The sequence below is a fragment of the Triturus cristatus genome, chromosome 9, assembly GCF_964204655.1.
Source record: "Triturus cristatus chromosome 9, aTriCri1.1, whole genome shotgun sequence".
In the NCBI taxonomy this organism is placed as follows: Eukaryota; Metazoa; Chordata; class Amphibia; order Caudata; family Salamandridae; genus Triturus; species Triturus cristatus.
The window spans coordinates 837,454,727-837,480,200 of NC_140592.1; the positions used below are offsets into that span (position 1 = coordinate 837,454,727).

The following is a 25,474-nucleotide window of genomic DNA, read 5'->3' on the forward strand; positions in this document are numbered from 1 at the left end:
TGCTTCCACTGTGTCAAGGAAGAGGGACTTGAAGTCCTTGCTCTAGGTGGGCAGAGAGACACCTGGGAAATAAAAGTTTCTCCTTTCCTCCGTTGTCTCTCTTTTGTGTATTCCTGCTGCAAGATCGCGGTTAGGACCACGTTCGCGCAGCAGGAATACACACCACTGGGCCACCAGAGTTAAAAAATATATATATACTGAAGGGGAGTAGCCCCGTGGGCAAATGCGCTGCTCCCCTTACAGCTCGTATGTCCTGTTTTTTCTGCCTCCCCCCACCCTAAGGGCAGATCTGCCGTTTTCAGGCAGATCTGCCTCCCAGGCAGCTGGAAACACAGAGACACCAGGGATTTGTTTATACATATGTGAGCGTGCAGCCCCTTGGGTAAAGATTGCTTCCTAAGCCCATACGTTTCGTTTATTTTCTGCCCTTTTTTGAGCGGATCAGTCCTCAGAGTGAATGGCAAAACTTCAGACACCAGTAAATAGGCTTCTGTGTGTTGGTGGGACCTGCCACGGGGTTAAGGGTGGCTCCCATCCAGTGGTGCCAATTTGTTTGGCCTTCATTTGTGCCCCTTGAGAGCAGATCACTGTCTTCATTCTGCCCTGTCCCCTGGAACAGATATCAGTATTTTGTAATGGTAACGGTTTTATTTCTTATCTGTATTTGGCAATTTTTATTTTTTTATTTTCCTGTAGTGTAAATCGTTAGATTTTCTTGGTGGCAAATCCAGCTTGCGGTTTCGGCATAGGCAGATCTACAGTTTGTGCCGTTGTATGTGTTTAGTAAGCAGACCTTTTCCGTAATGTTTACTTTAAAAGTGTATAGTAAAGCATATTTACTCAGACCCTCCAACTTTTGGCGATTCACGAAAAAATCGTGAAATCAGTTGAGAAGCACGATGGCAGCGAAATTTACTATTTCTGCCGCGAAAAAGGTGTCCCAGCTGCAATAAAAAAACAAGCATTGACATAGCCAATAGGTCTCGCTTTTGGGACCGTATAAGTATTTAGTTATGCGGCACAATATCCTTGGTGCAACAACTTTAACTGTGCATGGCTAAACACTTATAAGGTCCCAAAGGCGAGACCCATTGGCATTTTGCGTTTTAGCCATAATTCTTTATGCCCTGATGATGGTGCCAATACTCTATAATGGGATTGAAACATCATCAACAAACACTATCATGACTCCTAACATTGATATATAATTTGATATGTGAGCATTGGAACTTTCTGCAATATGTGACCTGTTTTGCTTGTCTTCATTATGGTCACATGTAAAATGCCTGAGTTCTAAAGGTTGTTGACCTTTTTTCGGTTGTGTTTCCTACTTCAATATTATGCTATATGCATTATTAAAAGCATTTGCTATTCCATTCGGAAAACAAACATAGGTTTCATTGTATCTCTATGTAATATGGTTAAAGAGATTTTATAGTAAGGGACCACTGTTCCTTAAAATACTGATACCCATGGTCCCTTAAATACCCTTTGGTTTCCCTTGTTCCTTAGAACACATAAATATACACTTATCATACAAAGAGGTACACAGGCTGACAGAAGAAGAAATTACCATCAGAGAGTACAAAAGGCAGAATATCTGTAGGCCTTTAATACAAAAAAGCAAACATTCAGAAGGTCTTAAATCCAAGACCTCTACAATTACAGGAATTTACCGTGCTTTTAACAAAATGTCTGAGATTTTCATCACTTCATTTAAGTTGCCATATTTACCATTACGCAATATTGTGAGGGTTTACAAGGAAAACATGTTAGAAAAGTAGCGAAAGGTACATCTGAATTATTCTTAAATCACCATCATGCCCCAAGGAGCCTTAACTCTAGGAGCTTATATAGATGTCGGAGACGGTGTTAATTCCAAGAACAATTAAAAACGAGTCACTTGGAAAACGAGTGAAATGGCTGCCCTCTGTCCGTTCCAAAGGTCAGGCCAGGGTCTGTGGAAAGAATATTCGAAAGCACAGATGCCCCCAAGGGTTTTGATTCCTCTGGACACTTGGGACTGCAATACATTCCGTATGACTGCCCTCCTCAAATCTGTGCTGCTGCTAGAGACAAACAAACATTGTAAATTATCTACGTATCTAAGACATTTTAACATCATTACAAGGCCATGTGCTTGCCTCTGAAAGCTCAGGTAGCCATACTGGCTAAAAATTGAGTCACGTCTTGAGCCAATCAGGTTAAGTTTTACAAGTCTTGCTGAATGCTGTTCCTCTTTATCAGACAAAGTAAATTCCAGGACAGAACAGATGAAAATGAAATGTGTCCTTCTCTGATAATGTAGTAACATATAGTCACATATAGGGGCCGATTCCGATCCGGGTCGCAAAGCACTCCGACTGAGCCGGATCCGGAGTGTTTTCCGACTGAGCCGGAGTCCTGCAGTGCGACCGAGCGAGTACGATGAGGCCGTATGCTGCCGGACTCGGTTCGATCGGACTCCCATAGAAGTCAATGGGAGCCGGTCGTACGACACGTACATGGGCTCCCATTGACTGAATGGGTACGTCGCGGACAAGTGCGCCCCCTACAGTGGGTACGCGTCGGTGCCATCCGCACCATACATGCCTGTGTTGGGGAGATCCATGGGTCTCCCCCTGTGTCCGAGTCGTTGGGCTGCGGGTGACAGGGGGTCCGACGCGGACCCCCAAAGGCAACCACCCGGACAATTTGCGAGCCGGACACTCCGACTCGCACAGGCTGTCCGACGTGTGCATCGTACTGGCTCGGTCGTGAATCGCATCCATTGCACGCCACGGTTAGCTTACGACCGACACGTACAGAGCGGTTCGGACCCGGAAATGACTCGGTCGGTGAATTTCACGTAGCTCGCATTGTACTTGCTTGCTCGTACCGCTGTACGGGTCGGCCGGAAAACACGCTTACAGCTCGTAGTTTTTCCGGCCGGATCGCGTTCGGTGCCCTTCCGACATGGATCGGAATCGTCCCCATAGTGTTTCCTTGAAGTGGCAGCACAGCTGCAACTTAATCAGAGGAAAGCCTCTGAATGAAGTAGAGAGTATGGGCATTACTCAAAGGAGCGACCTGTGACTCTCAAAAGAGCAGACACCCCATCAACAAACAACCCGATCATCTGCTGTTCTTCGTGGTGCTTTTATTGTATGCGCAATGTTTGGTAACTAGTGATAAAGTAAACATAATTAAACACCGCTCCATAGAAGGAGCCTCAACGATGCATATTGAGGTGGTTGGGGCAGGGGAGTTTAAACCTGTATTTGTAATCACAGCTTGGAAAATATGCTCCCTCGATAGCAGGTTTTGAATTGATTTTTGCTGGATAGTAAAGTTGCTGGCGTGGGCAGGCAGAGCTTTCTTCCAGTCTGCTTGTGAAAGTCGGACACAGTGAGTAGATAATGCCTCTCTTGTTCTCTCTAAAGTTCATTCATTAACTCAGAGAAATTCCAGGTCATAGTGATGAATATTAGATGCCTCAGATGCAAAACACAGGCACTGGGCTCTGCACTGAACCAGCTCAGCTCATCACCATGTGGCCCCAGAGCTCAAACACAGCCCAAGAGCACAGAGTGAAGCAGACTGCGCCCTGCGATGGTAACCCCTCAATGGTAACGGGTCCTTACTCCCAGGAAGGCACTACAAGGTCATACCAAGAGCAGAAAGTGCGCTTAACTAGTGGGTGCAGATGACATACATACCATAGCTTGAGTGTGACACATGGCGAGTGTCAAGTAAAGTGAAGTGTAAAGGGAATTATATTTAAGATATGATGCTTATATAGAGCAAACGTGAATAGTTAGATAGTTTTCATTGCAGCCCCAAATCCTTGATGTTTAACCATATGGCTTATTTCTTTGTAAATGGTGCTCCATTTAATCTGTGCAAGCCTGTTTTTTGGTGCAAAGTTCCTGTTTGGCCTGCAGACACGCATTGTGCAACTATAAAGATTTTTGCATGTAACTATTTACTTGTATTTTTTTGTAAAGTACCCAAGGAATGCAGGTTATATGAACATGTAAATAAACATTAAAATGAGGGTAAACGGCTGGATAGCAATAAAAACGGATGGAACAAATTGTCTAGGGCTGTTGGGATAGACTCGGAGGAAAGGAGTTTGGATTCATCTCACTTAATGACGATGCATTGTTTCAACGGAGCAGTAAGAGTTGCACTGAATTATTTCCTCTTCTACGGCTCACTGTGCTCCTTTGTAAACGAAAGGGTTGGGTGTGAAAGGCTAGCTCTCTTAAAACGCTCGGTGTTAGCACCATTGTTATTAGAGACGCTTGAGCCCCGGAGAGGCGCGGAAAAAGTAGGTGTGAAGAGCTGGAGGTCGCTATCTTTATGACACGCACGTGCTCAGGGTCACTGATACTGAGGAAAAGAACCCGACTGAGAGTCACAGGAAAAAATAACGCGCGGCGAGAGGTGAGGCAGCGGAAGGAGTAAGTAATGGCAGAAATAAAATGGTGGTACCCGAGACTGGAGATGGGCACAGACGCCGTGTTCTAGAGCAAGGCGTGCCAGGGAGGGAACATTTTAATGCTGTTTAAGGATCAAGATGGGTTTAGCGAGGTTCTTCCCATTTTACACAGAAAAGGAAAACCAAAGTATGTGATAGAATGATTGGCCGAATCATGCGGGAAATCCAAGGTAAATTATACGGTGAGGAAAAGCAATTTATGCAGCCCCTGTGATCAAAGGCAGATTATATGGCAGGTTCTGTTGTATTATTGTATGGTAATATATACATTTTAATAGCCATTTACATATAAAAGGATCTCAACGCTATAGAAAAGATATTTCCCAAAAATAACAAGCATTGGCCGCGCAGTCATGAAAGTGATCGCGGGGGAAAAATGCTACCGCCGGCCACAGCTTGCAGTGCATGTGCGTGAGTGGTGCGCGCGCAGCAGTAATCACGACATATGGCGCCTCTGCTCAAGCGCGCACCCGCACTGCAAGTTGTGGCCGGCGGTAGCATTTTTTGAAACCCTTACTTAAAGTCTCGCCAGACCAGCGCAAGCGCTGGGTCAGGCGAGACCTAAAAATGGTGGCTGTTTTCATCTCGTCCTTGCAGAGGGTGAACCACAAATATTTCCAACGCTCCCTTTTTTTCCTGAAAACCTCTGAGCCCCACGCCGCCGCACCAGTAGTGAGAGCTCAGTGCAAGATGAGACGTGTTTGTTGTTCATATGTATCGTACCACCAAGCCCTGGCAACGTCGTTCCTCAGAGCGCTTCCTTTTCCACAAAAGATGTGTTAGGCCTCCTTGGACGAACTGCATGTACTTCAGGCCGCTGCTCAGGTAGGTGCCGCAATTTAAAACTGCCACCGCTTGTCACTAACGCCTACTCTCCTACTCCCCTACTCCTCACCCAGGCCCGCCCGACTGCTTATAGAGGTTTCACTGCAGAATTTAACTTTGGGGTGGGCAAGCAGACACTCGAAGTAGAGTAACAACCTGATTGATGGCAGTATCGCTCTCATAATTGAATAGATTTTTCAGGGCTATTTTCAAAAGCGGTAATTCTCTCTCCCAGGTTAATGCATATTAAAGGGGAGGGTGTGTGGTATAATGACCTGAGCGGACGAATTTGGATTTGAGATGCCAGGTTCGAATCTCGGCATCGCGCGAAATCCTGTGATTCTGGACCAATCACTCAATCTCTCCGTGTCTTAAAGATACACCAGCAAAAAAAACTGGTGCTCATGTAAAGCGCTGCGGTCGAGTGATATAAACCTGTAAAACAAAAAAAACTGAAAGGTCTGACTGGATTGTTGCTTACTTTAAGATAAACAGTGACAGCCAGGGGTTTAGCTGTCAACAGTGCAACATGTGCAGTAGCACAGGGGCCCAGAACTGTGATGTTCCCTTTGCACCTCAGTTATGGCCGATTTTTCACTGTGTACCACAGGTTGTGGGTTCCTATTTTCCTTACATTTATTAATGTCTTTGACAACTTTGCAGCACCACTGGGGAAAGACTTGAGACGTTAGAACCAACACATCTAAAATCTTGAAGTCCTTATAAACAACCATAAAATGAAAAATCACAAGGTTTGAAGTGAAAAAGAAAGGAAATCTGTGTAAAATAGTAATAGTTTAAAGATTAGCAATAATTTACGAACTGGTCATCTGGCACTGCTGAGGAAATCTAATACTACCCGGGATCCTAGCTGGGATTCTAAGACACCGCGTAGAAGGTCACACTAAGAAAGTCTGGTAAAACTGACAAGACACTCAAGAAAAGCTCACACTACAGGTGTCCTACAGCAGGAGAACCTGCGACTAGAGGAAGCTAATAGTTCCTAGGATCACAAAAACACAGAAAAGGCTTTCACACAGGGGCGGTAGCTACCATTGGTGCAACAGGTGCAGTGGTACCAGTGTTAGAGCCGTAAGGAGGTGGGAAGAGTCATTTTTGGGATGTAGACTGCACACACATCACCTGTAAGTCACATTGAGGTGGGGGCTGAATTATTTCCACACCCACCCCCATGCTCTTGATCTGCGTAGAGCAATATTTTTTTATTTTGATAATCTTTTTATTGGTACGTAAGATTACTGAACTTACAAAAAGCATGTACATTGCACCCTCCCATCTCTTTTTAAGGTTAGAACAAATCCATCCTGTAGCATATTACAATAATGCGAGATTAACTAACAGTGAACCAAACATTACACGTTTTCCCATCTACAGGCCTCAGTATGTCTGCCATGGCGTAGAGCAATATTTAACATCCTTACATTAGCTGTGGCAATGCACCTCCACCCACTACGATCCTGTGCCCTAGAGCACCCGAGGAAGAGGTGTCATGCCTCATGGGTCCAGGAGGCAGCGGTGCCCCAGCAGGGTGCGTACATGGGTGCTAGACCATCCCAGGGAGAAATAGGACCCCCCTCAAACGAGGTTAGGATTGGAGCTGTGCTTCCGTAGAGCGGCAGAACTTTAAACATGCCTATTTTAAAGTGGAATACTCTGCTAAAACATTTTCTATTGATTTAAGACTGAAAGTGAATGATTATGAGTAAAATAAAGTGCCGCAAAAATGCCGCTAAATTGCCATATTTGTGCCCCTAAATTTCCATATTTTTGTCGCTAAATTTGCTAATCCATACCGCAATATCCTGGGGGGTCTGTTTACTGTGTCAGCTTATAGACATAAGTCATACAATATACAAATAATAAAATCCACATTCTAATATAATAAAAGTGAATATGAGCAATAAGTAAATTCCATACTCAAATATGAAAACAATAATCGGTGAAAGAGTTTTTAAATATAAAAGAAGTTTATCCAGAAGGCCCTGGTTTATTTTCCTCACTCATTAATTCTGCAAAGGTATTAGTACAACTACGAGTTTCAAAATAGAACAACTCTGCATCCAAATACAATCAACAGGACAGCAAAGAGTTCTACTAAAAAACTTTGTGCAAATACATTGACTGATTAAAATTAATCTTCTACCTGTAGGTCGACACAGTTGAAAAATATTGAAACATTAACATTGCGATAAATAAAACACATCTGGGACTGGCATTCTGCTATCTATCCACGGCTGCGTGACTTTCCATGCTGCGTAGATGTAAGAGGCCACTGAGTTGAGGATTAAATTAATATCAGTCCTTTAAAAAAAAAAAAAAAAAAAAAAAAAACCTTGGAACGGCAACAGTGTCTAATATCATACTTTTTAAAAAAGGGGGCGAAGAATCCTCCTTACTGGCAAAGAAATCAACAGAGTAATATAAAATGAATGAGGGTCTCATCTCCACCATGCGAGCAGGGCAAGAGCAGTCACTGATAGACATTGACCACTTCTGTGTGAAGCTCTTTACAGGGAGACACTTTCAATTTATTTAAAAAATGCTAGCTCAATTAGGAGGAAATACTTGGTGAATATATAGGCCTCAAAACCAAATTTCTCGCCATACAAGTAGCAGTTTACCATGAAGCGGATATCTTGAACATATCCAATATTTTTCTTTTATTATCGCGAAGGCCGACAGCCTCATTACTCCGGGTTAGTTCAAATATTCCGGATAACCAATGGTGGCATCGGTATATGTAATGTGTTTAAACCATGGTAGCTTATGAGAATTGCTACTTTCCCAAAGGTCACAAATCGGAATGAGGCAAAATAGTAAATTCGGTTTGGACCATATGCGATGTCAAAACAAAGCAAAGTGACTGCTGCAGCTTCCATACTGTGTAAGCCCAACTCATGTCGGAGTGCTGCCATCGGAATTCCTGCACCAGCCTGTAACAAGAGTCGCAGAAATTGGTTCTCGAGTGTATTGTCGTATGTTTCCCCTTTGTTCTTGGTTCTGTATGGCTTTTATTGTATGGCAAATAGGATGTAGCACACATGCTGATTCACTGACTTGGATTTGTATTTTTTAGATTTTAATTGGTCTTTCTATTTATGGAAGATAATTGATTATGTTTTGGAATTCCTATTTCTATTTATCAACAAATTAGTTTTTATTATTTTTGTGTGATCAATATTATCACATTACTTTTAATAAATACATGATATTTTGACACTATTTGACTGGCACTATTATTAAATGTGGGGTTTAGATGTATACATGAAATGTGATTGAGTTTGGAATTGCATGATTGGGAGTGCTTGGTTAGGTTGAAGACCAAAGGGAATACTAATTTTACATTTTCCTGGATTTCCCCATGAGTTTATACCATGTTTTGACATGCAGATTCTGTTTAGGTCGAGGACTACCGGTCTGCCGAAAGGCAGAACCGGAAGTCGGAGATTTAATGACTTGGAGAAGAGGGGCTTGAACCCGCCCCTCTTCTCCCCTGTTCTCCATTGGCTGGCCTCGTAAATGCTGGCCAGCCACTGGAGAAGAGGTCAGTCATTCCAAACAGGCCCCGTCCTTTTCGGATCGGGGGGCGTGTTTTTTGCGAGAAGTCTCAGGGAGGAGACAACAGCAAAAGGACGCATTTCTGCTCTGCCTCGGACTCACCAGCCACCACTCAAGTGAGCTCGTCCTGTCTTAGAAACGAGCCTCCGTCCCACACGTCATCGGTGCGGCCGCCTGGGAGCAGGGAAGATAGCTGTGAGTTTAATGAGACCAATTTAGATAAGGTCTTTTCACTCCTCAGAATGCTCGGCCTCAGGCGTCTCTCTGGCAGCCTCGCCTGTCAGGAAGAGTCACTCAGCTGCAGCCGGGGAAGTTTGAGTGAACTATTTACATCCCGACTGCTTTGAAGAGACCGACCTGCAAACGAGACCTTTTCGTCTCAAAGATATAATATCGCACCCCCTTCCTGCAGACATCGCCCGACCCCCAGCCCATGTCACCTGAGCGCCCGCAGGCACCGCAGCTGACAGGACGTGCAACCTATCTACTGGCCTCAGGAGGATGAAAGGCTTAGTGTATGCAGACTGGGCCTCGAACCTCCATCGAAGGACACTAGTGGCTCCCTGAATCCTCTCCCCCTTCGGGTCAGAGCCACCACAGCCTCGCCCCCCACCACCACCCCCAAGCGACCGTCAGCTCCCCAGCCACCCACGCAAACCCCCTCCTACCTCCCCCCCCCCATCATCATCCCTCCTCAGACAAGCCCTCCCGTGCGCCACCCTAGGCCCCGTGGCCTCGTAGCCACTGGCGACGAGCTGTACACAGTTAATTTGCATCGGATGGATGCAAGGCCGGGGAAGAAATACTGGTCCTGCACCCGCCATCCCCATCCGAGGAACCAGCGAGTCCCCGAATCCACTCCGCATGCAAAGCAAAGCTAGCCCGGCCTTCAACCCGAGGGCGGAGCACCGACAACCCTGCCCCCATTGTCCCCCCGGCCTATCGCCCAATTGTGCCAGCCACTAGGCGACTACTCCCCTCCCCCCCCCCACTCGATGGCACTGCATCCTCGCTCCCTCTTGCACCCCATCGCGCTGTGCCACGGGTATCCCGGTGTCAAAGACGCAGCAAAACACCAGCTTGGGCAACAAAAAACGTTATTCCTTGCACCAGTTGAATTACGGCGGCACCCTACTTGCAACCACTATATTCAAGCCAAAAGCGCTTCATCTGCGCCCCCCCATCAAGGCGCCACCGTGCTCGTGCTCTGCACAGCATGACGGGAGGCCGACCTTCCTGTAGCTCCGCCGGATATCGAACAACTTGCCCAGGACCACCGGATACCAGTCCACACCAAAAAATCCGCACCTTGTCCAACTGGCCCAAAGTTGACAGTTTTTGCCCACACCGCCCGTCGCTTCCCCCTGGGATCCCGATCTTGCCTACTATTGCCTGCTTAATAGCATTCCGATCCTCGTTTCGCAACCTCCACAGTGAGCCTCCAGCCCTCCGAGAAACAGTCTCCCTTCCCACTCGTCACCCCTGCAACCAACCTTCCTGCACCCCTTCGCGTGCCATGTGACTTTCACACATTACCCACTTATGGAAATTTGTGCCGACATTCCGGCCATCCTACATTAAATCTTCTGTACTGCTTCTCATCCTTCACAGCTAGTGACATGTTAGTAGGCCGATCCCATCCCGGTAAAAACATCCATCCTCTCTGAATTGTGCTTAAATTGCCGCTAAGCCCTTTCCCAGTATTTGCTCATACATGACTTGCTTGAGAACGCCCATCCCAAACACTTCAAAGCGACCCGATCGTGCGCCCCCTCCCCATCACGCCTCATTTCGGACATTCTCAGGCAGTACTCTGACTTTCAATTCCCCAAACTCATAATGCCTCCCCTCTTCCTTTCACCCAACTATCCCATACCGCCTAATCCCCAGAACACCCTTGTCCCTCTCGCGTCGCCTTGCTTTCATTTTCGAATTCTGCCCGCTCCTCCGGCGATCTTCTCCGCGCCCGAATTTCATTCCGGCTTTTAATTTTTTGTAGTTATTAAGAGGTCAAAGCAATGACAATGCCAGTCATTGCGTGCATTTTTAACACCGCACCAACCCTAGATCGGCAATTAAGCAGCTCCCGCTGACCTCTGCAAACCTTCCTTTGTCACCAACCTTCACAAATGTGCTTCGAGGAGGAAATACACCCTTGGGTGGGGACCTCGCTAGATGAGCCACTGTGCGCTCTCCGGCCAATAATTGGTGAAAGGTGAGTTAGACGAATACATTAATACCCAGAAATATCCTGTAACGAATTCCCTTAACACTTTATTAATGCCCCATAACGTTCCTGTCGTTTATTAACCATTTCAGTTGTAATATTAATACCCCGCCAGCTGCCCCACACATCTCTCCCACCCTCTCCCCTGGGCAACGGCACCTCATCCCTCCCAAGGCCCACTGTTCCCTGAACCCCCCCCCCCTCCCTCACCTCACACTCTGTAGCAGCAGCACCTCTCTTCTTCTCCTTACAAATTTCCCAGTAGAAAGAGGGCCTTGTGCCCGGTGCCCACCTTTAAATACCCCTGCCTCCCTCACACATTCCTACCCTAGATTTACGGCTGATCTGGGCCAGCCCTACTACCAGCCCTATCTTATGGTGTTCCTGCTTCCTTCTCTCCCCTCCCTTATCTCTACCCAATCCGGTCCTTGGTGTTCGGGCTCTGCTCCCGGGGGTGGCCTCCACTGAGGCTCCGGTCCCGCCACTATCCCCCTCCCTCTGGGGAGTGGGGGGCCGAACCAAGGGGCATTGAAGAGACCGACCTGCAAACGAGACCTTTTCGTCTCAAAGATAGAATATCGCACCCCCTTCCTGCAGTCATCTTCACTAGGTGACGTCGGTGTTTTACTGTGGCTCTCTGGCCCAATCAAAAGACGCCGATCTATTCCGAGAATACATTTTGTAAGAACTGAAACACTTACCGTGCCCATGCCATACAGGAACGCCCCACCGTCAGTCTGTCCGTTTGTCTGTCTATCTATCTATGTACTAAATGCACACACCGCTTAGAACTCTGTGTCTTTGATTCCCAACTTCTCTCCGTTTACCTTCTTTTAACTGTCTGTCGGTCTCGTTTTTCTCCTCCTTCTCTCTCTGCCTCTCTTTCCTTATGTAGCCCCCTCTCGATTTCTTCGACTCTGTCTTTTTCTATCTCTCTATCACTTTCTCTATGTAAGGCTGTCTCTCTCTCTTCTTGCTCACTTTTTCTCCCCCGTCGTCTCTTTTTTTTTTAACATTGCTTAATACTGTTTAGTTACTTTTGTAAAAGGGAAACTGTCATCTAACCCTTACCTTAAATATTCCGTACCCCAAAAACATCCAATGGGTTGCTCACATCTTCCTCGAAGTATCCGCATCTAAAGAATGGATACCAGTCCTTAATTTACCTAACTGCTGTCTGTGTGTAGCATTACATTGAGTGCGTCTAAACATAAAAAAACAAGTTAGCATGTAAAATACCAACATGACGTGTTCCTTTCTGTATCAATCCCATTCTTAAGGAAACGTTGAATGAAGTGAAATGGGAAGCGCCCGTGGGCGCCACATATATTCCAAACATAAGTTAGGAAATCTGTTATATAAGTTTGCACTGGTGGAAACAAACGCCGTCAGTCGGAGTTCCCTTCTGATCTGCCCACCCCTTCTTTCCCCAGAGCCAACGGAAAACAAGCATTTACAATGCAATGGTCTCGGCATTGTTAAAGTTAGAGCTATTGGCATTGCTCATGACAATGCCGTTTCTTTAAATGTTTTAAAATCAAAAACATAAACAAAAATAATGTCATGAGCAATGCCAATAGCTCTAATTTTACCAATGCCGAGACCATTGCATTGTAAATGCTTGTTTTTAAATGTAGTCGACTGCTTGTACTCTTTCCTTGACTCCTATGCTCTTTGTGGCAGTGGTTCAGATTAAGAGTACTGTTTTTATGTAGCTTTGGACCTTAAAACACTAGGTATAGATATGGTAGGTGCCGGCAGATAATTTCTAATAGAATGTTGGTTAATACCACTTGTATCAAGTCTTTGCAATACAAAACAATCCACCACCTCAACGGCACAAACAGTTACTCTTAAATTGACACTAATTTCATCCAAAGAGCTTTGAGGATGGTACTGGGGCCGCTAGCTAATCTCAGAAGCTTGATGGGACTTGCTTTATTCCTGGACTAATTTGAGTGGAGTGTAATGAGAGGTTTCAAATACAGATGAGCAGGGTTCTGGGCCTCCTTCGGCCACCAAGATGCCCCAATGTTCCAGGGCAGCATTATACGACAATACCACCTCTGCTAAAGTGGGTCAGACCACATGTAATCATTATCTCACTAATTCCTGCCTGAGGGCTGGGAATAAAACCAACCCTGGAAGAAGATTTTTTTGATTATATTTGTGCTGTTCAGGACATGTTAAAGACTCCTAGAGCGATACATAGGAGTGAACAGGAGGACCTTTTTGGAGACTATGATTGAATGCTTCTGCGTTATTCACAGAGAAGGCTTGTTTATCTCGCCAAGAGGAATGTGCCAAGACCATATCATGACAGCTACTAGGCCATTGCTGCTTTAAGGCTGCACCTTCCTGCTTTTCTATATTTTAGGCTTAAGTTTGCCAATGGCAGTCCAGTTCCCATCCCTTACTATGCCTTGTGTGCAGTTATGATGATAATAGCAACAGCTTCCTTTGTGCCGTATTAGACAGATCAGGTTTCATAGAAGGATCAGAAATTAAATTGTGGGTGCTAGTACTTGGGTTATGTAAACATCTGTTGGTTATCTAACAACTAACTGCAAAGGGTTCAACCAAACTACTGATGGTGCTGCATTCATAACTTGATGTGGAGGAGCATTTGTTAGTGTATGGGATACTGATATCTTGTTAAATGGGGCTGATGAAGGTTCATGGAAAGTCACTAAGGCCCCAGGCTGGGTCTAATAGGAACTGTGGATGTAAATACCTGGAATAGCATAATTATTGCTAGCGATTGCTCCTTCAAATTGGCAGGACGTTTTCTGCAGCGGGGCACCCTTCGACCTAGGTATTGCATTCAGCCAGGTGGGGAATGTTGTTAATAAAGATGAGCTTCGGACTGCACTGCGCTGTCTGTGAAGGCTCTGCAAAGAGTAAACTTGGGCCCTTGGGCCCATGGGGATTCTTCGCATACAAGTGTGTATTTTACAAGATGTATCTAAATTTACAGGAGAACTGGACAAAGTTGTTAAAGTGGTGTTTTCTATAACTTGTACTCCATGAAGCTCCACCTGACATTAAGGCTCTGCGCTTGGATCTTGTGCAACAGATTCCCCAACAGCCCTAATTGGTGTGGTACCTTCATGCACAAGCTGGTTGCATGATCCGAGACCAAGGATTTTCTCTGCTTTTTACTGGAATATTTTCTACTCATTTTATAGACTCGGGCTTTAGGCCCTTTCTTTCCCAACTTGACCTTCTTTTCAGTCTTCCTCGGGCTTACAGTTGGGCTGGGTGAAGTTTTCTCCAAAAGAAGTGTAATATACTAGAGGTCCTGAAATGTGGGAGGGCAAGCTGCAAAGCACTATACATCCTACTTTTTGAGAGGACAGCCTTCATATTTGAAGCAGCCTTGGAAGCACCTTCCGCCCCCATCTCATTTGTGCAGTCAATTCGAATCGATTTTATGACTTATGGAGCCTCACACAATTTTGATAGAATAGCAGAACAATTACATGTATCTCCGTTTTAGGACGACTTAGTAATGATTCTAGCAGTAGTTCCTCTATTAAACACATTCTATTATCGATTAATGCAAAGCAATTTGCGATGTCACGCAAGATCAAAGTCTGGTCATCAATTTTTGTAGTTTGGACAATTAAAGCCATAGATGCTATATCAAGGGTTTTGCACATTGTGGTCATAATTGCAAGAATTGGTTGGGCTGGGGGTGTCTCAGACCTTCTGTTCCCCTGTTTGCCTGCTGAATTATCCTCAAACCTAAAAGAAGTGAGCAAGATGACAAAGTGCTATTTAGGCAAGCACTTGACAATGGCAGAGGCCTAGGTGGAGAGTGGTAGGTATCAACCACTTCCAGTATTTCGCCTTCTAATTCGAACAAATGAGAGGATTTGACTTGTTGGTTATGGAAACTATTTGAGCAGTTCAACATACTTGGATTATCTGTCCTAATGTGCTCTCCAATCAGAGTTCCACTGCCGTCATCATCTGTGGTGCTCTGCAGGCCTGATGTATGCTGATCCTGGGACTCTGCTCTTTTATCGAGAAGTGCTGTGGTAGTAATGAGACTCCTATCTGACTGGTGTAAACTTTCTTGGGTGGAAGCGGATTGTGAATTCATAGGAGCACTTTATTGGCACGGACATTGCCCATTATGCAGAGATTTACTGCAGCAGTTGCACCTAGGCACCTGATGGAGACTCTTCCATAACCAAAAGTGCATCACCTGGCGTGGACCATCTTGCTGAGCTTGCACGTAAAGGCTGCAAAGTCATTTTAGAGTATTTTGCGTTGCTTTCTGAACTTGCATTGATTAAAGCTGGTAACTGAGTAGTTTCAACCAATCGATCAATCAGGATTCTTGTAAAGCGCGACTAGTCACCCGTTAGGGTCTTGAAGCGCTGAGAGGAGGGGGGGTGGAGCTGCGGTTCAGTCTAAGAGCCAGGTCTTGAGTTCCTTCCTTAATCGAGGCAGCAAAGGTGATTGCCTGAGATGTAGAGGCAGGAGTTCCAGGTCTTCGCAGCAAGGTAGGAGAAGGATCTTCCTCCAGCCGTGGTCTTGCAGATCTGTGGGATGGTGGCCAGGACCAGTTGAGCGGAGCAAAAATATCTGGTCAGAGTGGAGAAAGAGAGGAAGTGGTTTAGATTTGCATGTCCGGCGTTGTGGAGGGCTTTATAAGGGTGTGTCAGGAGCTTGAAGGCAATTCTTTTGTGGATAGGCAGCCAGTAAATGTTTCTCAGGTGACCGGTGATGTGGCCGCGGCGGCCGATGCCCAGGATGAGTCTGGCGGAGGCATTCTGGATGTTTAGTTTCCTTAGAAGTTTTAGGGTGGTGCCGGCGAAGAGTGAGTTGCCGTAGTTGAGTTTGCTGCCAACAAGCGCATGGGTGACAGTTTTCCTGGTCTCGGTGGGGATCCACTTGACGATCTTTCGAAGCAGGTGGAGAGTATGGAAGCAGGAGGACGAGATAGATTTGAGTTGGTGGTTCATTGAGAGCAAGGTGATGCAGAGGTTTCGCGTGTGCTCCATGGGTGGGAAGGGGGGTTCCAAGCGATGTGGGCCACAGGCCACAAGGAGACAGTGTCGCAGGCGGCTGAGAGGTCCGGAGGGTGAGGGTTGCAATCTCGCCTCAGTTGAGAAAAATGTGCAGATGTCGTCTGTAGCAGCGAGGAGATCGGTCTCGGTGCAGTGGTTGCTTCTGAAGCCTGACTAAGTGAGGTCCAGGATGTGGTTCATTTCGATGAACTTGGAGAGTTGGGAGTTGATGGCTTTCTCAATGACTTGGGTTGAGAAGGGGAGTAGAGAAATCAGTCTGTAGTTCTTGAGGTCCGACGTGTCGGCAGAGGGTTTCTTCAGCAGGGGGCTGATCTCTGCGTGTTTCCAGTCTTCAGGGAAGGTGGTGGACTCAATGGACAAGTTAATGGTGCGGCAGAGCTTGGGTTTGATGGAGGTTCCGGCTTTGTTTTTTTAAAAACATTTTATTGTACTTAATAAAATAATACAGTACAGAAAAGAGCTTGGTACATTAGGTAGTGCATTTGTCGTATTAGTCCACTGCAGGTCTATTACACAGGTAAAGCAATGCCACAAAGTGTCGTGATTTACATATTAGGATGTAGCAAGAGAAAACTTCCGGAACATTGATCCTGGCCACTGTTATGCCCCCTTACTGGACCGATCGGGTTAATCGCTCAGATCAGGATCAGAGTCTGGTGCTGGAGGGGCACAGATGTTGCCCCGAAATCAATTCTACCTACCCCATACCCGTTCCCACTTTTTGGGATACCCTCTGTGTATAAAAACTGCTTTTTCGGCCACTATTGAGCTATCCATGTCTTGACACCATTGTCTCTGCTGGGGGGCTGCCGGTACACCCCAGTGTTGTGCAATATTGCGTTTTACCAACATGATCCCCAGAGTCGCCCAGTCTTGTGCTGCGTGGTTTAGGTCAGGTCAGTTGGTTCACATATATTGAGGAGGCATCGTTTTGGTTCGGGTGGAACCGGAAAACCACACACCTGCGTAATTGTGTCCATCACCTCCTCCCAGTAGAGTGTTATGTGTGGGCATTCCCAGAATGTATGGTAGAATGTGCCCCTTGCTCCACAGCCCCGCAGACAGAGAGGTGTTGCAGCTAAGCCGATCGTGTGGAGCATTGCCCTAGTGTAGTATGTCCTGTGTAAGACCTTCAGTTGCACCAACCGTAGTCGGGACGTGATCGCCACCTCCCTCGGGGACGCTAGTGCTTCCTGCCAGTCCTGTTCATCTATATCTCCAAGGTCTGCCCGCCATTTGTCCCGCAGGACTAGTGTGGGGTCTTTTTGATTATTAATAAGTTTACGATAGGTGAGGGAAATGGTCCTCTTAGTGAGTTGGTCTGTAAGGAGACGGTCCTCAAGGGGGGGACGATTCGGGAAGAACCGTTCCTCTAGGTATTGCCCTTGTAAGTGCATGCTTAATTTGTGTGTAACGGAATAATTCTGTGTCCGCCATTTGATATGTCGTCTGTAGCTGAGCAAAAGCCACTACCTTTTTCCACAGGTCCCCAACTCTGGAGATATCAATCAAGTCCCATTGCGCAAACCCCTTGCTGTTGCGGAGTGTACCAAGTTTTGGTGTATCCCACAATGGTGTGAGTTGTGTCATGACTCCCTCTCATCCGAGCGCTCGTTGGGCTATGAACCATGTGCGTATTGTGTGTGCGGTGGGACCCACCCATGCGTCTTTTTTGTTCTTGTGATAAAGCGCCCCTAGAGGTCCCCCAGTCCCAAGAGCATGCCGGTCGAGCCGGAGAGCTGGCTCGTCCCGAGGGGCATGAAGCCATTGGTTAACTACAATAAGTTGTGAGGCCCAGTAGTATTGTCGTATACTAGGCAAGGCTATTCCTCCATCGTACCAGCTCCTGATAAGTTTGGACTGAGCTATGCGGAGGGGGTTTTCCACCCCAGAGGAGCAGTCCCACCTCCGCCTCGATCGCCTTAAAGTAGGAATCAGGGACTGGGGTGGGTGTATTTTGCACGGCGTATAGGAATCTCGGGAGAGCCATGATTTTGAATAGGGCTGCACGGCCCAGGAGGGTAAGGGGTAGGGTATGCCAATGCTTTACATCGTCTTTAAATCTCCGGAGGGGGGGCCTGAGATTTCGCTCATAGAAGTGAGTGGGATCTGGAGTAATGTGGATACCCAGGTATTTAAAGCCGTCCCTCCCCAGCTGTATCGACACTCCCCTTGGTAGACGTGGAGGGGAACCGTGGAGAATAAACAGAACAGATTTCGCCCAGTTAATCTCGTAACCCGAGCACCTGCCATAGGCAGCACATATGTCTAGTAGATAGTTGATGGAGCGGCTGGGGAAGGACATATATAGTAGTATATCATCCGCGTACAGAGATATGCGGTCCTTCCACCCCTCCACCCATCGCAGCCCTCGTATCACTGGGGCGTTCCAAATCCAAGCCACCAGGGGTTCGAGTACCAGGGCGAATAGGAGCGGGGACAGGAAACATCCCTGTCTGGTCCCGCGCCCCAGATGGAAGTCCTCTGAGATGCGCCCATTGACCACAACATGCGCCAGGGGTTGTGTGTATAACAATTGGATCCAAGCACGAAAATTGGGCCCAAAGCCAAATCGCTGGAGTACTGCGAACATAAAGGGCCATTCCACCCGATCAAAAGCCATGCTGGCATCTAGCGAGAGAAGAACCGCATCCTCTCGGATAGTAGACATTCGAGCCAACACCCTGTGGAGCCTACGTAAGTTCATTGCCGTGTTGCGGCCGGGCATAAACCCGGACTGATCCGGGTGGATAAGTGACACGAGGTGTGGCTGAAGCCTAGTGGCCAGCACTTTCGCTAAGGCACACTCCTGAGGGGGCTTGCCGGATTTTGGGATTGTCACTAGGGTTGCTATCCTTTGGTCAGTATTCCCTTATCTAGGCTAGCTCCGTACATTTTCAGTAAGTTTGGTCCCAGTCTTTCTACATCTGTTTTATACATTTCTACGGGAATGCCGTTGGGACCGGGGGCTTTGCCTGATTAAAGACCCCTAATTGCAGCGATGATTTCATCCGCCGTAAATGGCTCTTCTAATGGTTCGGCGTCTCTGGGTGTCAGAGTGGGCAACCGAATGTCTCTGAGAAATTCTAAATTCTCCGCCACTGTGGCATTAGTGGATGGTGTGTAGACTGCCTCGTAGTGGCTTGCGAAGGCAGTCACTATATCTTGCGGGTCCGTTACTTCCTCCCCAGAGGGCAAGTGCAGATGGGCCACCCACCGACTGGCGCGCTCTTTCTTGTCCAGCCAGGCCAGCAGCTTACTAGCCTTGTCCCCAGTCTCGTAGATTGTGTGTTGTGTTTTCTGGACTCTCTCCTTAGCTTCCTCCCATGTGTAGTCCCTAAATGCTTGTTTGGCCAGATCTAGCCTATGTGTAGTCTCAATAGTCTGAGTTTTGGTATGTTCTTCTTCAGCCAGGCCAACCGCTCTCTCCAGTTCCAGCACTTGGTGGGCTCTGTCATGTTTGTGCGATGTTATTATAGATCTTGCTTGCCCTCGTAGGACCGTCTTATACGCCTCCCATAGAATACTAGGGGAGTCAACAGAGTGTGTATTTTCATGGAAGTATTGCTCTGTGGTTTTCCGCAGCAGTTTCTTAATAGTGGGGACTTTGAGGTACCCTGAGTGAATCGGATAAATGCGTTTACGTCCCACGTGCTGTGATGCATATGTCACTAACAAGGGGGAATGATCGGATATCCCTCTGGGAAGGTGCGTGATCTCCGAAACAGCTGCTAGGTTTGTCGGGGATGAGAGGACGTAGTCTATTCTGGACAGACTGTTATGGACACCTGAATGGTACGTGTATTGACGCACCTCCGGATGCCGTGTACGCCAGACGTCTATAAGGCCCATCGCTTCCACAAAATCCCGTAAATGGGAAGGGGGCTTCCGGTGCCGGCTTTGTTGAAGATGTGGTGAGGGCAGTGATCTGGCAGTGCTCCGGAGTGAATGCTGATCATGATCCTAAGGGTTTCGTCCAAGGTTAGAGTGGCCCAGTTGGGCAGGGTCTGCTGGGATCTGTAGCCATTGTGTGCGGTGGCTATGGGTGGGTTTTGGGTTGTGAAGCGGTCATAGATCTCCTTTGAACTTGCGGTGGAGAATGTGGCGAGGTTGTCGCAGACCATGTTTTTTGTGCAATAAAAGTCTGATCTTATTACTGACAGCTTTATACGGTGCAGATTTTGATCTGCCACGAGACCTATGTTCTCCATGCATGATGCTGTTCGGCTCTTTGGCAGGGCTGTTGGCAACAACATTTGATGGGGATAGCATTTGCTGCTTATTGAGTGTATAGTTGGCGTGGCTTGACCACACAAGATGGCGGATCGCCTTTTGTGAAGTCCTGCGCCGGAGGGCCAGGGAATGCACGATTCCTGCAAATTCAGCGCGCCTCCCTGGAAGCCACCCAGAGGAGGTGTAGACGGAGCACCAGGGCACCTACTTCTGCCCTCTTCGCCAGCGGGTAGAGCAATTTTCAGCCAGCAGCCTCATGACGGGCCTCATCTGAACTCCCAGATTGAGCAAGGTTAGAAAATCCAATAATTCATTCTCTGACCCTTCCCATATGAAAAAGAGGTCATCAATGAAACAGTACCACCTTTTGACGTTTTCATAAAAGGGGGCCATCTCATTGTAAATAGGTTTCTGTTCAAATTATCCAACATAGAGACAGGTCAGACTGGGAGTACATGTGGCTCCCATACTTGTCCCTTTCCAATGGAGAAGCAACTGGTCTCCAAATAGGAAGATATTGTTTTTAAGGACCATAGTTACACACTTCAAGATAAACTCCATGTTGGCTCCCCTAAGGTCTGTATTCTCTAGTGTTCACCTAACTGCTTCTATTGCAGCATCCTGGGGGATAGTTGTATACACTGCCTCGATGTCTAATGTCACCAGGCATTGTGTCTCCTTATTAAAACTCAAGTTTTCACACATCGAGATTATATGTACAGTCTCTTACGTAAGAGGGTAATCCACTGACTATGGCCCCAAGGAAGCAGTCAGCATACTTGCTTAGAGATCCCAATAATGAGCCCAGACAACTTACTATGGGTCTTAAAGGTGGGTCTTTAGTGTTCCTATAGATTTTCGGAAGTCCATAAAAAGCAGGTGTTTTAGGGTCAGTATTGTTGAGGAATTTTAATTCCTCCTCACAAATCCATTCCTTATCTTTTGCTTCTGTTAGTAGTTCCAAACATTCCCTCGAGTGTCCCTAATCTGCTACTGAGAATTTTTAGATTATGTTCCTCTACTGACAACATTTTCATGGTGCGGATCTCTTAAACCACTGTATCACACACCACTATTCCACCCCCCTTATAGGCGGTTTTTATCATTATATTTGGATCCCTTTTCCACAAATCTATTGCTTCTCTGTGACATTTGTTCAAGTTATTGGAATAAGAGTGTGATTCATTTAGGATCTTATGTACTCCAACCTCTACCGCCTTCTCAAACACTTCCACATTCTTACCTACTTGTGATATAGCGGGGGTGAATGTGGACTTGGGTTTCAATCCTGATATATTGGTGGAATGTCTTGGAGGGCGATCTTTAAAGAATCTTCTCAACCTAATCTTTCTAATCTTTTTCCAACTCAAATGTATTAACTGGAGTAGTAGGGGCAAAGCTGAAGCCCTTCTCTAATACTTCTTTTTCGGCCCTATTAAGAACCCTACTTGACAAATTGATAATAGGTGCCTGGTCTATTGCCAATACTTTGGTTTCTCATTTTTTATATCCTCCTGTGGGGGTTGGTTTTGGGTAAATTGTCCCCTCCCTTGGTTCGAATTGTATCTCTGGCCTCTTCTGGGTTTTTGCTTTAAACAAACCCATATTCATTGTTGGCCCCCATGTTTGTCCCATTTTCTCTACCTGAGTTCTCTTCCTCACTACTTGAGCCTGAGGTCGCAGAGAAGGTGACCTTTTTTTCCCTCCTTTGGAATAGACCGGTCTATAATGTGATAGTCTATCCCACCCCTGTTCTTTCCTTTCTTTATAATAATTCTCTATTAGGAAGAGGTACGTCACATCATAACTGAAGCTGCTGGTCTTTTTTTAAGTTTCATAATTTTCTTATTAGCAAGGTAATCTCTATAGCCTTCTACATCTCGGTTAGCTTTTTCTTAGCTTTTTCTTAGCTTCCTCCAACAAAGTATTTTGCTTGAAACTGGTTTCTGATTCATCTATTGCCTCCTTTTCAATTACAATTATCTCATGTGCTGTTTCAACACCCTCCGCATGCTCCGCAAGATCTACAGATGGATCCCCACCGAAACCAGAAGGATGGTCACCCAAGCCCTCGTCAGCAGCAGGCTGGAACACGGCAACGCCCTCTACGTGGGAACCATGGCCAAACTCCAGAAACGACTCCAACGCATACAATACGCCTCCACTCAATCAATCAATTATAGGCATTTGTATAGCGCACTGCTCACCCGGAGGGTCTCAAGGCGCTGGGGGGAGGGGGGGGGGGGGGACGCTACTGCTCGAACAGCCAGGTCTTGAGTTGCTTCCTGAAGGCGAGATGGTCTTGCGTTGTCCGAAGGTGGATGGGGAGGGAGTTCCATGTCTTGGCTGCCAGGTAGGAGAAGGATCTTCCTCCGGCGGTGGCTCTACGGATGCGGGGGGACGGTGGCGAGAGCGAGGCTGTCGGAGCGGAGCTGGCGGGTGGGCTTGTGGAAGGTCAGGCGGCTGTTGAGGAACTTGGGGCCCAGGTCGTGGAGGGCCTTGTGTGCGTGGGTGAGGAGTCGGAACGTGATTCTTTTGTTGACGGGGAGCCAGTGCAGATCTCTCAGGTGTCCGGAGGTGTGACTGTGTCGGGGGATGTCCAGGAGGAGTCGTGCTGAGGCGTTCTGGATCCGTTGGAGTTTCTTCTGGAGTTTGGCGGCGGTGCCGGCGTAGAGGGCGTTCCCGTAGTCCAGCCGACTGGTGACGAGGGCCTGGGTGACCGTCTTCCTGGTCTCGGTGGGGATCCACCGGAAGATCTTTCGAAGCATGCGCAGGGTGTTGAAGCATGAAGACGAGACGGCGTTGACTTGTCTGGTCATCGAGAGGGAGGAGTCCAGGATGAAGCCTAGGTTGCGTGCGTGGTCCGTTGGCTTGGGGGTGGCTCCCAGGGCGGGGGGCCACCAGGAGTCGTCCCAGGCGGAGGGTGATGATCCCAGGATGAGGACCTCCGTCTTGTCTGAGTTCAGTTTCAGGCGGCTGTTCTTCATCCATTCGGCGACGTCTTTCATCCCTTCATGTAGGCTGGCTCTGGCGGCGTCCGGGTCGCTGGTGAGGGAGAGGATCAGCTGGGTGTCGTCGGCGTAGGTGATGATCTTGAGGTTGTGTTGACGTGCGATGGGGCTCATGTAGACGTTGAAGAGGGTGGGGCTGAGCGATGACCTATGTGGAACGCCGCAGATGACTTCGGTGGCCGCTGACCGGAACGGGGGGAGGCGGACTCTGGGTTCTTCCGGTGAGGAATGAGGTGATCCACTCCAGGGCCTTCTCCTGGATGCCGGTGTTGTTCAGGCGCTGTACCAGGGTGCGGTGGCAGACAGTGTCGAACGCTGCGGAGAGGTCCAGGAGGATGAGGGCCGCAGTTTCCCCGTTGTCCATTAGGGATCTGATGTCGTCTGTGGCTGCGATGAGGGCGGTCTCCGTGCTGTGGTTGGCTCGGAAGCCGGATTGCGAGTGGTCGAGGGATCCGTTGGTCTCGAGGAAGGCGGCTAGCTGTCTGTTGACGGTCTTCTCGATGACTTTGGCAGGAAACGGGAGGAGCGAGATGGGGCGGTAGTTCTTGAGGTCGGAGGGGTCTGCAGTTGGTTTCTTCAGCAGGGCACTGATCTCGGCGTGTTTCCAGCACTCCACGCGCCTCATCCTCGGAATCCCCCGCCACAGCCACATCACCGCCCACCTGAGAGACCTGCACTGGCTCCCGATCAACAAGAGGATCACCTTTAAGCTCCTCACCCACACGCACAAAGCTCTCCACAACGCTGGACCAGCGTACCTCAACGAACAACTCACCTTCTACACCCCGAACTGCCAGCTTCGCTCCGCTGACCTCGCCCTCGCCACCGTCCCAAGCATCCGCCGAACGACCACCGGCAGCAGGTCATTTTCCCACCTCGCCGCCAAGACATGGAACACCCTCCCCATCCACCTGAGACAGACCAAGGACCTGCTGACCTTCAGTAGACTTCTCAAGACCTGGCTGCGTTACCCCCCCCCCCCCACCCCCTCTAGCGCCTTGAGAGCCTCACGGGTGAGTAGCACACTCTACAAATGACTGATTGATTGATTTGAAAACTAATTGGGATGACTCCATATTTTACATTTTCTATTAAGAAATCTGAATGTAGTTCAGGTCTTGTTAGACCTGTCGGCCCTTTGGCAGTTCCCTCCTCCTTTTATTATTTTTGTCCCTTGTCCCCTTCTCATTTTTTTCTGTCTACCAAACTTTTTAGGTGCTAATGTAGAGGTTCTGGGCGCTTCACCCTCCCTACCTGAGGGAAAGGCGCAAGGTGCTCCTCTGAGGAAAATAGATGAGGTAGGTGAAATTCACAAAATGGTGGCTCCAACTGTCACCTCAGGACCTGGGCCATGACTGTCATGAGAGGTTCCGGAACCTTCCGGGTCCCTCTGGCAAGTCAGACCCAAGGTGATATATAGGGGTGACAGGAGGGCAGCCATTTTAGGTGAGAAGAGACTGCGTGGTAATCAGGAGTAAGGCGCCTGTGTGAGGAGGTGGTTGTACTTGGAAGGAAACGGACTGATCTACGGATCTGCACAAATTCCCAATCCTAGTGACATCATCCCTAACCTTGCGACCGGTCCCTAAGCGCAGTCAGTGATCTGGTTGAGCAGCGTTACTGGGGTTCTCACAATTGGCCAGAATCCTCCAAGGAGATCCAGGATTGCTGGCTGGGACCATTCCATCCCGCATACCTGCTTGGTTGAAGCGGAAGAAGTAGACTGGCCATGGCAATGACCCTTCATCCCTAATCAAGGAGGAGAGGTTCGCACCTGTAGCTAGAAGGGCCGTGACATTCTAGACAACTGCACCGGAGAGCTCCCGGCGGCGTCTAGTACAGCCCCCCCCCCCCCCACTGCTTCCCGTTATACTACTTTGCCGAGTTCCTACCTGGTATGGACCCCGCCACCACCCAGTGATCGGCAGGTGGCCAGTTATCCACTGGGAGGGCTCGCTGATGTCCCGAGTGCTGAAGGGGTGAGGGGCTGGGAGCCAGCGTCACCGCCGATCGTCTGAGGAGAGTTACGCCAGGAAGGAAGGGGGCGTGACTGACCCGGAGGCCGCCGTCCTCC

At 47.9% G+C, this 25,474-nt stretch overlaps 1 protein-coding gene across 1 annotated transcript in view; it reads right to left on the reverse strand.

Moving 5' to 3' along the window:
- Positions 1-25,474, reverse strand: part of ASPG (asparaginase) — a 374,392-nt gene that overhangs the window by 233,071 nt on the left and 115,847 nt on the right. The gene's annotated exons all lie outside the window — the stretch shown is intronic.